Raw genomic sequence first — 13,847 nt, 5'->3', positions numbered from 1 at the left:
AAACATGGTCAAGCCAGAGAGGGTGCAGAAGAGATTTATGAGGGCACTCCCTGGACTAAAGGCCCTGAATTTTAGGAGGGGTTGGCCAGGCTGTGTTTTTATTCCCTGGAGTGCAAGAGAATGAGAGGTGACCTCATAAATGTTCATAGAACCATAATGGGTATGGATGAGGTAGACAGTCATAGTCTTTCCCCCAAGGTTGGGGAATCCAAAACTAAAGGGCCCAGGTACAAGGTAATAGGGGAGAGATTTCAAAGAGACCTCAGAGTGCGGTGAATGCCTGGAATGAGCTGCTGGAGGTAGTGGTCGAGGTGGGTATAACTGCAACTTTTAAGAGGCACTAAGGTAGGTACATAGAAGGGAAGAACTTGTAGGGTAATGAGCCAAATATGGGCAACTGGGACTCACTGGCAGGATGTTGTGGTTGGCATGGGCCAGTTTCCATGCTGTGTGACTCTATCCAAGTACTTGACCAATTGATGGAGCTATGGAGCCCCTTCCCTGAGCCCTCGTATCCATCAAGGATGTTGGTGTCAGAAGCAATACCAGCATTTATTGCCCATTCCTGAACTGAGGAGGGACTGAACTAATTGCGACTGGACTGAGAGTGTGGGAGGGGGGAGCATTGCAGTTATTATAACACTTCATAGTGTGACAGTGATTGGGGTTCAATCCCCATCCGGTTTCCTCCAGGTGCTCTGGTTTCCTCCCACCTTTCAAAGACGTTCAGCTTAGGGTTATTGAGTAATGGGCATGTTATGCTGGTAGCAGAAGCACAGCAACACTTCTGACTGCCTTCCGTAAATCCTTGGACTGTGACGGTAGATGGTGCAAACAACATATTTCACGATATGGTTTGATGTACATCTGACAAATAGATCTAGTCTATCCAGTTTACTGAGCCACACTGGTGGGCTTGCGGTTCCATATAACCAGACCAGGTAAAGATGTTGGATTATCCTCCCTGAAGCATAATTCCAAAATAATCCAGTAGTTGCATTATTGTCCAGTTTTTAATCTATTACTGTCTGTACTTCCCACTGCCTTGGTAAAACGGCGAGCAGAATCAAACAACTCCCAATTTCTCACCCGGGGGGCGGGGGGCATCTTTTTCAGCAGGCTGCAGTCAATCTGAGGTCATTCACTGGTGATGCAGTGCAAGGTTTAAAAAGAGCTCGGGTGCTTTTCAGTACAGGGCCAATAATAAGAAAGAAGGTGTAAGTGGAGCGGCTATTGTGTGAGTAGGCAGTGTTAGAGTGGTCTGGCGTTGGCACAACAGGCTTAGATGAGAGCAAGCTTGGGCAAGTACAGGCAGTGGTTCTAGGTAAGTTTCTATTAATTTTTTTTTCTGTTAGTACGTAGCTAGTCTGCTGAGAATGCATCCAGAGGTAGCAATATGTTCTTTGTGAGAGATGTGGGAACTCTGGGAGACCTCCAGCCTCCCTGATAACTACATCTGCACAAAGAGTATCGACCTGCAGCTCCGTAGAGACCACATGAAGGAACTGGAGCTGCACCGTGATGATCTTCTGCTCATATGGGAAAATGAGCTGATAGATAGGAGCTACAGGAAGGTTGTTACCCCTAAGTGCAGGATCAAGTACCTGGGTGACTTTCAGGAGAGGGAAAGTGAATAACTAGCCAGTACAGAGTACCCACCCCCCCATCCCCGGCCATTTCCTTCAGAAATATGTATGCAGCTTAAAATACTGGCGGGGGGGGGCGCGGGGCGAACTACCAGTGGGGCTGCAGCGACTGGGTCTCTAGCACTGAAGCTGGCTCTTCTCAGAAGGGATGTGGGAAGAAGAGAAGTGCAGTGGTGAAGCAGGGAAGCAGGAAGCAGATTCTGTGGACGTGAAAAAGATGCCCAAAGTTCAGAGTAAATTTCATTATCAAAGTACCTATGTCTCACCATATACAGCCCTGAGATTCATTTTCTTGTGCATGTACTTAATAAATCTATAGAATAATAACCATAACAGAATCAATGAAAGGCCACCTGCCTAGAATGTTCAACCAGAATGAAGAAGACAACAAACAGTACAAATACAAAAATAAGCAATAAAATAATAAATAAATAAGCAATAGAATATTGAGAACATGAGATGAAGAGTCCTTAAAGTGAGTCTAGGTTGTGGGAACATTTGAATGAAGGGGCAAGTGAAGTTGAGTGTAGTTATCCTCATTGGTTCAAGATCCTGATAGTTGAGGGGTAATAACTGTTTCTGAACCCGCTGGTGTGAGTCCTGAGGTTCCTGTACCTTTTTCTCGATGGCGGCAGCGAGAAGAGAGCATGTCTTGGGTGGTGGGGGTCCCTGATGATAGATAGTGCTTTCATGCGACAGTGTTTCATGTAGGTGCGCTCAGTGGTGGGGTGGGCTTTACCTGTGATGGACTGGGCCGTACCCACTACTTTTTGTAGGATTTTCCATACCAGGCTGTGATGCAGCCAGTCAATATACTCTCCACTACTCATCTACAGAAGTTCAGCAAAGTTTTTTAGAAATCATGCTGAATCTGCACAAACTCCTAAGTAGAGGCACTGCCGTGCTTTCTTCGTAATTGCACTTATGTGCTGGCATCAGGAAGGGTCCTCGAAAACAATATCACCTACAAATTTAAAGTTGCTAACCCTCTGCACCTCTGATCCTCCAATGATGACTGGCTCGTTGACCTCTGGTTTCCTTCGGAAGTACACCCGGATGGTATGTTGCCTCCCAGGTGCCAGGGTCAGGGATGTCTTGGCATTCTAAAGGGGGATAGTGAACAGCCAGAAGTCATGGTACATGTTGATGCCAATGACATAGGTAGGAAAAGGGAGGAGGTCCTGAAGAGAGAATAAGGGAGTTGGGAATAAGGGAAAGCTGAAAAGCAGGACCTCTAGGATAGTAATCTCTGGATTGCTGCCTGTGACATACACCAGTGGGGGTAAGAATAGGATGATTTGGCAGATGAATGCATGGCTAAGGAATTAGTGCAGGAGACAGGGTTTAAGATAACTGCACGATTGAGATCTCTTCTGGGGAAGATGTGATCTGCACAAAAAGGATGAATTACACCTGAATCCGAGGACGACTAGTGTCCTTGTGGGCAGGTTTGTTAGAGCTGTTGGGAAAGGTTTAAACTAATTTGGTGGGGGGTGGTGGGGGTGGTGGGAACCAGAGTGATAGTGCTGAGGATGGGGCGGTTGGTGTACAACTAGATGCAGCATGTAATGATACTGTCATGAGGGACAGGCAGATGATAGGGCAAAATTAGAGTCAGTCAGAGTTAAAGTGTAAAGGGGGCCAAAATCCAAAAGGGTGATGCATAGAGGACTGAAGGTGTTATATTTGAATGCACACTGTATACAGAATGGGGTAGATGAACTTGCAGCGCAGTTTGAATTTGTCAGGTACGATATTGTGGGCATCGCTGAGTCTTGGTAGCTTATTATCCACTGATCCACATTGTATCGAAAGGACAGGCAGGTAAGCAGAGGGGGTGCAGTGGCTCTGTTGGTTAAAAAAAGAAATCAAATCCTTGGAATGAAATGACTTAAGATTGAAAGATGTGGGATCCTTGTGGGTAGAGTTAAGAAACTGCAGGGGTAAAAAGACCCTGATGGGATTTATGTACTGGCCTCTGAAAGGTAGCCAAGATATGGGCTGCAAATTACAAAGGTATGTAAAAGGAGTAATGGTGTGATAATCATGGCTGTAGGGGTGGGGGTGGGGCTTCAATATGCAGGTAGATTAGAAAAATCAGGTTGGTGCTGGATCCCAAGAGAGGGTATTTGAAGAATGCCCCGAGATGGCTTTTTAGAGCGGCTTGTGGCTGAGCCCACTAGGGGAACAGCAATTTTGGATTGGGTGTTATCTAATGACCCAGATTTGATTAGGGAACTTAAGGCAAAGGAACCCTTAGGAGATAGTACGCAAACACAAGGAATTCTGCAGATGCTGGAAATTGAAGCAACACACATCAAAGTTGCTGGTGAATGCAGCAGGCCAGGCAGCGTCTCTAGGAAGAGGTACAGTCGACGTTTCGGGCCGAGACCCTTCGTCAGGACTAACTGAAAGAAGAGCTATTAAGAGATTTGAAAGTGGGAGGGGGAGGGGGAGATCCAAAATGATAGGAGAAGACAGGAGGGAGAGGGATGGAGCCAAGAACTGGACAGGTGATTGGCAAAAGGGTTATGAGAGGATCATGGGACAGGAGGCCCAGGGAGAAAGAAAAGGGAGGGGGGGGGAAACCCAGAGGATGGCAAGGGGTCTGGTGAGACGGACAGAGGGAGTTCTTCCAGGTGAAGCGACACTTCACCTGTGAGTCGGCTGGGGTGATATACTGCGTCCGGTGCTCCCGATGTGGCCTTTTATATATTGACGAGACCCGACGCAGACTGGGAGATGGTTTTGATGAACACCTACGCTCTATCCGCCAGAGAAAGCAGGAACTCCCAGTGGTCACACATTTTAATTCCACATCCCATTCCCATTCTGACATGTCTATCCATGGCCTCCTCTACTGTAAAGATGAAGCCTCACTCAGGTTGGAGGAACAACACCTTATATTCCGTCTGGGTAGCCTCCAACCTGATGGCATGAACATTGACTTCTCAAACTTCCGCTAATTCCCCACCTCCCCCTCGTACCCCATCCGTTATTTATTTATATACACACATTCTTTCTCTCTCTCTCCTTTTTCTCCCTCTGTCCCTCTGACTATACCCCTTGCCCATCTTCCGGGCATCCACCCTCCCCCTTTTCTTTCTTCCTAGGCCTCCTGTCCCATGATCCTCTCATATCCCTTTTGCCAATCACCTGTCCAGCTCTTGGCTCCATCCTCCCCCTCCTGTCTTCTCCTATCATTTTGGATCTCCCCCTCCCCCTCCCACTTTCAAATCTCTTACTAGCTCTTCTTTCAGTTAGTCTTGACGAAGGGTCTCGGCCCAAAACGTCGACTGTACCGCTTCCTAGAGATGCTGTCTGGCCTGCTGTGTTCACCAGCAATTTTGATGTGTGTTCCTTAGGAGACAGTGATCATAGTATGATAGAATTCACTCTGCAGTTTGATGGAGAAAAGCAAAAGTCAAATGTATCAGTGCTACAGTGGAGTAAAGGGAATTACAAAAGTATGAGAAAGGAGATGGCCAGAGTTGCTTGGAAGGGGACACCACAGGGAATGAATATTGAAAGGCCTAGATAGAGCGGATATGGGGAGTCTAGGATCTGAGGCACAGCCTCAGAATTGAGGGATGTCCATTTTAAACAGAGATGAGGAAAAATTTCTTTAGCTAGAGGGTGGTAGATCTGTGGAATTCATTGCCACAGACAGCTGTGTGGGCCAAGTCATTGGGTGTATTTAACATGGTGGTTGATAGGTTCTTGATTAATCACGGTGTCAGAGTTAGCGGGAAGAAGGCAGGAGAATGGGCTTGTGAGGTGTAATGTTTCAGCCGTGAGCAGACTTGATGAACCGAATGGCCTAATTCTATGTCTTATGGTCTGACTTCATTCCCCATGCCCCACCCACCCACTTTCCTCATCACCTGGTCTCAGCTGTCACCTGCCAGCTTGTACTCTTTCCCCTTCCCCACCTTCTTACTCTGGCTTCTTTCACCTTCCTTTCCAATCCTGTTGAAGGGTCTCAGCCCAAAGTGTCAACTGTTTATTCCCCTGCATTTTGCTGCCTGACCTGCTGAATTCCTACAACATTTTGTGCAGGTTACTCTGGATCTCCAGCGTCTTCAGAGTCTCTTGTGTTTAATCAAGGACCTCACGCACCCCAGGTATTTTCTCTTCTCTCCTCTCCCATTAGGCACATAGCGTCAGACTCAAGGACAGCTTCCTTCAGACTCTTGAATAGACCGCTTGAATGATAAGATGGACTCTTGGCCTCACAATTTACCTTGTCATGATCTTGCACTTTATTCTTTATCTGCAATGCACTTTATCTGTAGCTGTTGCACTTTATTATGCATTGTTAATAATGTTTTACCTTGTACTATCTCAATGCACTGTGTGTGTCATGGTCTTTTCACTGTATCTTGGTATATGTGACAATGATTATAGCCAATGACAATAATAGATGTCACTGAGAAGAACTTTCTCCAGAATTTCCTGATTTAGTTAGTTTTGTTTAACTTAAATTCCCAGTGGTAGGTTTGATAGTTGTATCTGTGGATCGGTACACCAGAAGTCTGGCTACCAGTCCAGTAAATCAACCGCCGTGTGACCAGCCCTGTTATGGCCTTTCCTCTGACCTCTGAGACCAAGAGTTTTGTCATTTGCTCCATTATCTCCGTTTGAGGCTTGGCGTCAAATTTGGTTTGACATCGTTGCACTGATCCGTGCTGGAATGTTGGGTTGCGTTAAAGGTGCCACGTAAATGAAGTCTGCTTTGTTTAAAATAGCTGACCCCATGCCTGAGCTAATCAGCACACCAATAAAAATAGCAATAATTAGATGTTGTTTCTCTCCATTAATCTGTCAGAACTCTTTAACAGGTGGTGCGAATTGGCAGCATGAAAAAGCCGCAAAGAGCAGCCCAGGATACACTAATGCTGTTCTCTAACCTCTCTGTCTGCTGTATCGTATTTGCATTTTTACAAAAGCCAGAAATGCTCTAAATAATGGGATGCCTTTTCCCTGAAGTGATAGTTTGGTACAAATTGTCTCAGCAGTGACCAAACATAAATTCCCTCTCACTCCTCCTGTAGTTAAACCTTGGAATTATCAGCGCAGAGAAAGACTTTCACTCTGCTCCCTACAGTGCTGCTGCTCCCACTAATTCATAGAGTCATAGAACACTACAGCACAGAAACAGGCCCTTCAGCCCATTTGGTCCATTCTGCATAGTCCCATTGACCTGCACCAGGACCATAGCCCCCCATAACCCTCCTATCCATATACTTACCCCAGTTTCTCTTAAATATTGAAATCAAACCCACGTTCACCACTGCAAATGCTGAAGGAACTCAACAGATGAGGCAGCATCTGTGGAAAGGAAAAAGTAGACAATGTTTCGAGCTGAGATCCTTCTTTAGGACTGGAAAGGAAAGGGGAGGAAGATGGAAGATTTATAGAAGATGAAAACAGAGAGAGTGAGAAAGGGAGGTGTCAGAAATGGATCAAGTGAATTTAAGGACATGGTGGAAGTTGGAGGCAAAGTTGATGAATTGACGACTCAGCAAGGGTGCATGAAACAGCATCAGTGCCGTCATCAGTGTAGCGCAGGAGGAGTTGGGGAGCATTACTGGGGAAAGCTTGGAACATGGACTGTTCTACATAGCCAACGAAAAGGCAGCCATAGCTGGAGCCCATGGCTGTCCCCCCCAAGTCTGGAGAAAGTGGGAGGAGTCAAACAAGAAATTATTGATGGTGAGGACCAGTTCTGCCAGATGGAGTCGGGTGGTATTAGAGGGGAACTGCTTGGGTCTTTTGTTGAAAAAGAAGTAGGGAGCTTTAAGGCCTTCTTGATGGGGGATAGACGTGTATAGGGACTGGACATCCATGGTGAGATGAGGCGATCAGGACCAGAGAATTGAAAGTTAGTGAGGACATTGACGGCATGTGAAGTGTCGCGGATGTAGGTGGGAAGGGACTGAACCAAGAGGGATAGAATGGAGTTAAGGTATGCTGACTCGAGTTCAGTGGGGCAAGAGTAGGCAAACAAAAGCTTTCGTTTGTGTGCTATTTAGACAGATCATTCCATACCAAAGCGGATGAACTTAGAGCCTAGATCAGTACTCGGAGCTATGATGTTGTGGCCATTACAGAGACTTGGATGGCTTGGGCAGGAATGGCTGCTTCCAGTGCCAGGCTTTAGATGTTTCAGAAAGGACAGGGAAGGAGGCAATAGAGGTGGGGGTGTGGCACTACTGATCAGAGATAGTGTCATGGCTGCAGAAAATGAGGAAGTCATGGAGCGATTGTCTGCTGAATCTCTGTTGGTGGAAGTTAGGAACAGCAAGAGGTTAATAACTCCACTGAGTGCTTTTTATAGACCACCCAATAGTAACAGGGACATTGAGGAGCAGATAGGGAGACAGATTCTGGAAAGATGCAATAGTAACAGGATTGTCGTGGTGGGAGATTTTTATTTCACAAATATCAATTGGCATGTCCCTAGAGTGGGGTTTAGATAGGTTGGCGTTTGTTAGGTGTGTTTGGGAAGGTTTCCTGACACAATATGTAGATAAGCCTACAAGAGGAGCGGCTGTACTTGCTCTGGTATTGGGAAATGAACCTGGTCGATGTCAGATCTCTCAGTGGGAGAGCATTTTGGAGATAGTAATCACAATTCTATCACCTTTACCATAGCATTGGAGAGGGATAGGAACAGAGAAGTTAAGAAAGCGTTTAATTGGAGTAAGGGGAATTATGAGCCTATCAGGCAGGAAATTGGAAGCACAAATTGGGAACGGATGTTAACAGGGAAATGTACGCCAGAAATGTGGCAAATGTTCAGGGGATATTTGCATGGAGTTCTGCATAGGTACTTTCCAATGGGACATGGAAAGGATGGTAGGGTACAGGAACTGTGGTGTACAAAGGCTGTTGAAAATCTAGTCAAGAAGAAAAGAAAAGCTTACGAAAGGTGAAAAAAACTAGGTAATGATAGAGATCTAGAAAATTCTAAGGCTAGCAGGAAGGAGCTTAATGAAATTAGACGAGCCAGAAGGGGCTTAGAGAAGGCCTTGCAGACAGGATTAAGGAAAACCCCAAGGCATTCTACAAGTATGTGAAGGGCAAGAGGATAAGACGTAAGAGAATAGAACCTATCAAGTGTGACAGTGGAAAAGTGTGTATGGAACCGGAGGAGATAGCGGAGGTACTTAATGAATACTTTGCTTCAGTATTCACTACGGAAAAGGACCTTGGCGATTATAGGGATGACTTACAGTGGACTGAAAAGCTTGAGCATATAGAAAGCATTAAGAAAGGGGATGTGCTGGAGCTCTTGGAAGACATCAAGTTGGATAAGTCACCAGGACTGGACAAGGTATACCCCAGGCTACTGTGGGAGGGGAGGGAGGAGATTGCTGAGCGTCTGGCAATGATCTTTGCATCATCAATAGGGACAGGAGAGGTTCTGGAGGATTGGAGGGTTGCAGATATTGTTCCCTTATTCAAGAAAGGGAGTAGAGATAGCCCAGGAAATTATAGACCAGTGAGTCTGACTTCAGTGGTTGGTAAGCTGATGGAGAAAATCCTGAGAGGCAGGATTTTTGAACATTTGGAGAGGCATAATATGAATAGGAATAGTCAGCATGGCTTTGTCAAAGGCAGGTCGTGCCTTACGAGTCTGATTGAATTTTTTGAGGATGTGACTAAACACATTGAAGGTAGAGCAGTAGATGTCGTGTATATGGATTTCAGGAAGGCATTTGATAAGGTACCCCATGCAAGGCTTATTGAGAAAGTAAGGAGACATGGGCTCCAAGGGGATCTTGCTTTATGGATCCAGAACTGGCTTGCCCCCAGAAGGCAAAGAGTGGTTGTAGACGGGTTATATTCTGCATGGAGGTGCCTCAGGGATCTGTCTGGGACCGCTTCTCTTCGTGATTTTTATAAATGACCTGGATGAGGAAGTGGAGGGATGGGTTAGTAAATTTGCTGATGACACAAAGGTTAGGGGTGTTGTAGATAGTGTGGAGGGCTGTCAGGTTACAGTGGGACATTGATAGGATGCAAAACTGGGCTGAGAAGTGGCAGATGGAGTCCAACTCAGATAAGCGTGAAGTGGTTCATTTTGGTAGGTCAAATATGATGGCAGAATATAGTATTAATGGTAAGACTCTTAGGTGGTGGATCAGAGGGATCTTGGGGTCTGAGTACATAGGACACTCAAAGCTGCTGCGCAGGTTTGACTCTGTGGTTAAGAAGGCATAGGGTGCATTGACCTTCATCAACCGTGGGGTTGAGTTCAAGAGCTGAGAGGTAACGTTACAGCTATATAGGACCCTGGTCAGACCTCACTTGGAGTACTGTGCTCAGTTCCGGTAACCTCACTACAGGAAGGATGTGGAAACTATAGAAAGGGTGCAGAGGAGCTTTACAAGGATGTTGCCTGGATTGGGGAGCATGCCTTATGAGAATAGGTTGAATGAACTTGGCCTTTTCTCCTTGGAGTGACGGAGGATGAGAGGTGACCTGATAGAGGTGTACAAGATGATGAGAGGCATTGATCGTGTTGATAGTCAGAGGCTTTTTCCCAGGGCTAAAATGGCCAGCATGAGAGGGCACAGTTTTAAGGTGCTTGGAAGTATATATGTCAGGGGTAAGTTTTTTACGTAGAGGGTGGTGAGTGCGTGGAATGGGCTGCGATGACTGTGGTGGAGGTGGATACAATAGGGTCTTTTAAGAGACTCCTGGATAGGTACATGGAGCTGAGAAAAATGGAAGGCTGTGGGTAACCCTAGGTAATTTCTGAAGTAAGTACACGCTCAGCACAGCATTGTGGGCCGAAGGCCTGTATTGTGCTGTAGGTTTTCTATGTTTCTATGCAACACACACAAGATGCTGGAGGAATTTAGCAAGTCAGCCAGCATCTATGGCAGGGATAAACAGTTGTGTATTGGGCTGAGACACCTCATCACAATAGACCTGACCATTAATGTCCCACTCGTCAGGACGAAGGGTCTCAGCCCAAAATGTCAGCTGTTTATTCCCTGCCACAGCTGCTGCCTGGCATATTGAGTTCCTCCAGCATTTTGTGTGTGTTGCCACCACCTGATATTGTGGGATATCAGGACTGGAAAGGAAGGGCTGGGAGGCAGACGAAGAAGGTGGAGGTGGGGGAAGGAGTACAGGCTGGCGGGTGATGGGTTAAACCAGGTGATGCAGAAGGTGGGTTGCTGGAGCAGTGGGAGTGGGGCACTTAGAAGTCAGAGAGTAGTTGTGGAGGGTTGTTAATGTGACTCGAGTTCTGTGACTTATATTATGAGACCATAAGGCATAGGAGGAGAATTGAGCCATTCGAGTCTGCTCTGCCATTCTATCATGGCTTTCATTTTCCCTCCCTTGCATTCTCCTTGTAACCTTTGATGCTGTTACTGATTAAGTGCCCATCAACCTCGGCTTCAAATTTATCGAATGACTTGGCCTTCATGGCCGCCTGTAACAATGAATTCCACAGATTCACCACCCTCTGACTATTGAAATTCCTCCTCATCTCTGTTCTCAAGGGGCGCCCTTCTGTTCTGAGGTTGTGCCCTCTGGTCCTGGATTGGACCACAATTGGAAGCTTCCTCTCCACGTCCACCCTTTTTGGGCATTTCAGTATTCTGCAGTGATCACTACTGGGACCTCTGCTTCTGATTTATATAAATAGTTTGAAGCCAACATAAATGGGCTGTTCAGTACATTTGTAGATGACACGAAAATTGGTGGAACTTGCAGATAATGAGGCAAAACCCTATTCATTAGAATTTAGCACTGATTTTGTCGCAATTGTGTTCTTTCTTGTAAAAATTGTGCACAATTATAGCCTACGAACCAATGATTTCTTCTTTTTGTATTTTATAATTTATAGATTTTTACACTGTACTGCTGCTGCAAAACAACAAATTCATGACATATGTCGATACTAAAGCCAGTGCTGATGCTGAATCCCGTATATCTGATGCTTTGTGCCTGCAATGCCGATGTGAGTAAGTTTTTCACTGCACCTGTGCACACATGGACTTGTGCATGTGACACCAAACTCCAATATGACGGAGGTTGCCATGATACAGCAGGACCTAGGCCTGATGGTTGAATCCCTTGGGCTGATGGTCTGGAAGTCAGAGGGGCAATGTCTGCAAGTCCGGGCCAGGATCCAACCCTTCGGTCCGTGAGTCCCAGGGGCTGGATGTCCATGCGGGTATGGAGTTCAAGGTCTGGAGTGCAAAGTCCTGTGATAGCCAAGTCCTGGGGTTGTTACTCAAGGTCAGAGCCTGAAGTCGGCGAGTTCAAAGTTGAGTCCTGAAGTTGGCGTATCTGGATGTCAGAAGCTTAATGTCTGCGAGTCTGGGCCAGGGACTGGAGGTTGGAAGGCTGCCTGCATGAATGGATGGGGGGTGCTGTTGAGATGGAGAAATGCCACTGTCTGTGTGTGAGTGAGTTGGGGGGGTGAGACGGAGGAAAATCACTGAGTGAGTGGGGGGGTGAGACAGAGGAAAGTCACTGTGTGAGTGAGTGGGGGCTGAGACGGAGGAAAGTCACTGTGTGAGTGAGTGGGGGGCTGAGACGGAGGATAATCACTGTGTGAGTGGGGGGGTGAGACGAAGGAAAATCACTGTGTGAGTGGGGGGATGAGATGGAGGAAAATCACCGTGTTGGGGGGGGGAAACGGTGGAAAATCACTGTGAGTGGGGGGTGAGACAGAGGAAAATCACTGTGTGAGTGGGGGGGTGAGATGGAGGAAAATCACTGTCAGTGAGTGGGGGTGAGACGGAGGAAAATCACTGATTGAGTTGGGGGGGTGAGATGGAGGAAAATCACTGAGTGGGGGGGGTGAGACGGAGGAAAATCACTGTGTGTGGGGGTGAGATGGAGGAAAATCACTGAGTGGGGAGTGAGACAGAGGAAAATCACAGTGGGGGGTGAGACGGAGGAAAATCACTGAGTAGGGGGGTGAGACAGAGGAAAATCACTGAGTAGGGGGGTGAGACAGAGGAAAATCACTGAGTAGGGGGGTGAGACAGAGGAAAATCACTGTGTGTGGGGGGGTGAGACAGAGGAAAATCACTGAGTGGGGAGTGAGACGGAGGAAAATCACTGTGAGTAGGGGGTGAGACGGAGGAAAATCACTGTGAGTGGGGGGCTGAGACGGAGGAAAATCATTGTGTGTGAGTGGGGGGGGTGAGACGGAGGCAAATCACTGAGTGGAGGGGGTGAGATGGAGGAAAATCACTGTGTGTGAGTGGGGGGGGTGAGACGGAGGAAAATCACTGTGTGTGAGTGGGGGGGGTGAGACGGAGGAAAATCACTGAGTGAGTGAGTGGGGGGGATGAGATGGAGGAAAATCACTGTGAGTGAGGGGGTGAGATGGAGAAAAATCACTGTGTGTGAGTTGGGGTGAGACGGAGGAAAATCACTGAGTGGGGGGTGAAACAGAGGAAAATCACTGAGTAGGGGGGTGAGATGGAGGAAAATCACTGCGAGTGGGGGGGTGAGACGGAGGAAAATCACTGTGTGGGGGGGTGAGATGGAGGAAAATCACTGAGTGTGGGGGTGAGACGGAGGAAAAACACTGTGTGTGGGGGGGTGAGACGGAGGAAAATCACTGTGTGTATGGGGGGGTGAGACAGAGGAAAATCACTGTGAGTGGGGGGGTGAGACGGAGGAAAATCACTGAGTGGGGGGTGAGACGGAGGAAAATCACTGTGAGCGGGGGGTGAGACGGAGGAAAATCACTGTGTGAGAGTGGGGGGTTAGACAGAGGAAAATCACTGTGTGTGAGTGGGGGGGGGTTAGACAGAGGAAAATCACTGAGTGGGGGGGTGAGATGGAGGAAAATCACTGTGTGAGTGGGGGGGTTAGACAGAGGAAAATCATTGTGAAGGGGGGTGAGACAGAGGAAAATCACTGTGATGGGGGTTGAGACGGAGGAAAATCACTGAGTGAGGGGTGAGACGCAGGAAGATCACTGAGTGGGGGGTGAGACGGAGGAAAATCACTATGTGAGTGGGGGGGGTGAGACGAAGGAAAATCACTGTGTGAGTGGGGGGGTGAGAGTGGAAAATCACTGTGAGTGAGTGGGGGGGGTGAGATGGAGGAAAATCACCGTGTGAGTTGGGGGGGTGAGACGGAGGAAAATCACCGTGTGAGTGGGGGGATGAGATGGAGGAAAATCACCGTGTGGGGGGGGGTGAAACGGTG

The 13,847-nt window shown here is 47.3% G+C and overlaps 1 protein-coding gene across 3 annotated transcripts in view; it reads left to right on the top strand.

Annotated features, from left to right (window-relative positions):
* pawr (PRKC, apoptosis, WT1, regulator) overlaps positions 1–13,847 on the top strand; it is a 181,467-nt gene that overhangs the window by 112,881 nt on the left and 54,739 nt on the right. The gene's annotated exons all lie outside the window — the stretch shown is intronic.

This window comes from Mobula hypostoma, chromosome 9 (assembly GCF_963921235.1).
Source record: "Mobula hypostoma chromosome 9, sMobHyp1.1, whole genome shotgun sequence".
Taxonomy (NCBI): Eukaryota; Metazoa; Chordata; class Chondrichthyes; order Myliobatiformes; family Myliobatidae; genus Mobula; species Mobula hypostoma.
This window is presented reverse-complemented; position numbering and strand designations above follow the sequence as displayed.